Below are 3869 nucleotides of genomic sequence, written 5' to 3'. Positions count from 1 at the left end.
CAACAGACTTGGTGGCCAGGCCATGCCAAGAGGAGGTGCTTGGGAAGTACACAGGCTTTGGTTTGAGGTATCAAAGTACTATACAAGTGAATCAGAAAACAGTTTAGAGAAAGGGTGAACCTCACCTTTGTCATCTTAATCTCATTGTACAAATATAATCCAAGACCCTTAGTGTCTTTATTTGCCTGCTGGAAGCAAATTTAATCTTCTGTGGAGAAGGTATCAAGTTAGTCTCAAATTAACTCTCTGCTACTTCAAAAATAACTAAGCAAACTACTGAAGTGTTTTGAGAGGAGGAGGTAAGACATTACAAAACCCAGGTAAGACTGAGAGGAGGAGACAGGACATTGTCACTGAGACTACAGCAACAGATCTACAAAGGCCCTCTGTCTGGGAGTAGCAGCGCTTCCTGGCCTTTTACATCAAGTGTAGGATCTGGGATTAGCAAGCTTGTTCTGTAAAAGGCCGGAGAACAAATTTGTTATGCTTTGTGGTCCACGTGCAGTCCCTGTCATGTATCTTCTTCTGTTTTTCTCTTTTTTTTTATAACTCTCTAGAAATACAGAAGCCAACCTTGCTTGCAGACCACTCAAAACCATGCCTGACACCATCGGATTTGAAAGGGAGTGGTGTTTGACATGGCCAAGGAACAACACGTAGGATTGAAAATACCAGGACTGTGTTGGAAAGATGAAAGAAGTTGAAGTGCTACAACAAATATTGCAATAATATTAAGAAATCAGCATGAGTTTAAAAGAAGAATAAGAACAAAAGAAGTGCTGGACTAGAAGACCAGTCAGAAAAAAGATATCTAAAAGGAACTACAAAATGATACAGAGATGAAAATATCTGAAAGAAAAAAAAAGAGATGTGTGCTAGAACACATAGTGTGGAGACCAGTCATAGTTTACATTCCAAGAAGAGAGGAGGTAAGTGGCAGAAGCTATTTGAAGAGATAAAGCTGAAAATTGATAAGCAAGTTCAAGTACTGATTTGGGAAGTGCTAGAAACTGTCAAGGAGGAGTAAGGTAGAAAGAAAGCAAAACCTGACCACACCAAAATTACCATAGTAAAATTTGCACAAAACCTAAGATACAGAGAAAATGCTTAAAACAACCCAAGATCAAGAGACTTTGGAATTTATTGTAAAGCGATAGTAAACAAGAGAGTGTGGATCTGAAGGAAAATAGTCGAAGTGATGCGTTACACAACAGAGAGCCTGGCGGTAAACCCGGACAAACCCAGGCAGCTGAGCTCTGGCCACAGAGCAGAGGCAGCTCAGTGGAGAAGGACGGCCTCCCGCAAGTGGTGATGGAGCCTCCAGGCGCTCAGTCAAAGAAACAGAAGAGTGTAGACATGGATCTCATACCTTAGACCCAAAGGTAAATCCTCACAAGAGAACATAAGAAACTCATGAGAAAATTATTATCACCGAAGGTCCGCTTCTGTAACATAAAATATGCTACAAAACTACAGAGGAAATGTCACACTGAGATTGCTGTATTTTATTCACAGACAAACAATTTTTTATCCCTGATTTTTGTGAAACTTGGAAGGTGGCCCACTGATGGTAATATTTTATTACATTAAAGTTTTTTGGCAAAAAGAAAGAAATAAATCTAGATGGACTGTGGTTTGGTGATAACTTTGTAAATACAACACTGGAGACAAAGATGAGGAGAAAAATCTTTAGAAAACACAGATCTTATAAAGAAGTGGTAACTCAAAATATACAAAGAGTTCTTCAAACTCAATAATAGGACAACAACCCAATTAAAAATGGACAAAAGACTCAAACACTTCACCAAAGATGACACACAAGCCCACAGAAAAATGTTTAATATTGTATGTTATTAGGGAATTGAAAATTAAAACAAAGAGATGTCACTCACTGCTCACTGCAGAATGGATACATACAAAGGTGACAAATTGGCAGTTCCACAAAGTCTAGTAGCCATACCCCTGGATATTTATCCAACTGAGATGAAAACCTATGTCTACCCAAAAACATGTGCACAAATATTTGTGGCAGCCTTATTGATTATCGCCAAAGACTAGAATTGATCATAATGTTCTTCAATAGGTGAACAGATAGTGTCACAATGATACGGCTGAAATATCATTCAGCAATAAAAAGAAATGAACTCTCGTCATGAAAAGACATGGAGGAATCTTAAATACAAAATGCTAAGAGATACAAGCCAGTATGACATTATCATCTAACCAGTGTGGCATTTTATAAAAGCCAAAGTTGTAGAGACAGTGAACTGTCAGTGGTCATTAGGAGTTATGCCAAGGGTTGGGGTGAAGCCCAGGGGTTTCTTTGGGATGATGATATTATTTTCTGTGGCAGTCTAATGTGTCTATCAAAACTATGGGACAGGGAGAGTGATCTTAACAAAAATTGTGAACCTTAATAACAAAGCATAAATATTCTAGCTTTCCATCAGTCTTTTGCAGTTTATTCTCTTTTAAGTGTCATCAATCTCTGGCTCCTTAATTCAGATTTCTCACACAATATAGTTAGAGCACATTAACTAATTTTAATTTTATGAAAATCTAAGTAAGATTAAAATCTTAGAATATTTTTGGAAAAATAATTGTATTATCCCATTACTATGAAAAGGCAAACATATAAATTTCACACATAAGAAAGTCTCATACAAATATCTGAATGAACAGAAAATCACTAAGGCAATGCTGAACTTATCCAGAGAACTTCCCTTAAACAGCCTCTTTTTGTTTGTTTGTTTGTTTGGTGGTACCAGGGACTGAACTCAGGACCTTGAGCTTGCCAGGCAAGCACTTATTCCACTAAGCTCTCTGTGGCCCTCCAGAGAACTTCCTTACAATGGGTGGTCAAAATGTATGGTGTATTTTTAAATTTTAGAAACATTTACCCCAATAAAAGACACACTGCCATGAAGCACACTCCCGAGATCCTCCTCCCCTCTCACTTTCTTGCCATTTCCTGATACAGCTCTGGAAGTTGTGCAAGTCCTCTTTCCTGAGCGTCTTTAGGAGATGCAACCACAAATTTGATAAACTGCCGCTGCTGTGAAGCATTCAAAGAAAAGCAGGCTCAGCAAAACGTTACCATGTGTTCTTTTTCTTCTTGTTTCTACTTTATGTGGTGCTGAGGACTGAACTCAGAGCCTCGCCTGCCTTAGTTGCTGGATCTGGCACTGTGCGATTTCAAATGGCCATGACAGCTACGCATTTTGAATTGATTTGGACATGGAGGAAGCCACGACAGCACAACTGATGATACTCATGAAAGAGGACGTCAGAACTGCTTCAGAAAGTGACAGGAATGATCACAAAAGTATGTTCAAAGTCAGGGGGAGTCTTCTGAAGGGTGAGTATTGCCAATATCACATTTTTCCAACTTAAATATACATCATAGTCTTCGGTCACATCTCATAGTTTCATCAACACAGTGGAGAAACACTTGCTCACAATGAAATGATGTGATGCTCATTAAAAATACATTCTCCCATGTTGGTATGTGCAAATGAGAGCCTCAGAATCATTTCTGTGTTGCAACCTGAAAGGGGCCAGCTAAAAGCCAGTAAAGCCATGGAAATACCTTAAACATTCTTTAAACATACAGTGCTAATTAAGTTGAAGTTATAATAATGATGACAATTGACAGTGTGAAGTCATGTGTTATGGTTTGTGTCTAGTTGTCGCCCAAAGCCTCTGTAACTAGTCCATGGTCCAATGCTGAGATTGTAGGTGTGAGGGCTTCTGGGATTATGGGAGTGAGTGCTACACCTGGCCTAGGCAGATAGACTGTATGCAGTATAAGGACTGAACAGTCTCTCTCTCTCTCTCTCTCTCTCTCTCTCTCTCTCTCTCTCTCTCTC

General features: G+C 39.1%; 1 protein-coding gene across 1 annotated transcript in view; it reads right to left on the bottom strand.

Annotated features, from left to right (window-relative positions):
* Nucleotides 1–3869, bottom strand: part of LOC101577678 (probable C-mannosyltransferase DPY19L2) — a 66783-nt gene that overhangs the window by 32859 nt on the left and 30055 nt on the right. The window lies entirely within an intron of this gene.

Source organism: Octodon degus, unplaced genomic scaffold (genome assembly GCF_000260255.1).
Source record: "Octodon degus isolate 3935 unplaced genomic scaffold, OctDeg1.0 scaffold00031, whole genome shotgun sequence".
NCBI classification, from domain to species: Eukaryota; Metazoa; Chordata; class Mammalia; order Rodentia; family Octodontidae; genus Octodon; species Octodon degus.
This window is presented reverse-complemented; position numbering and strand designations above follow the sequence as displayed.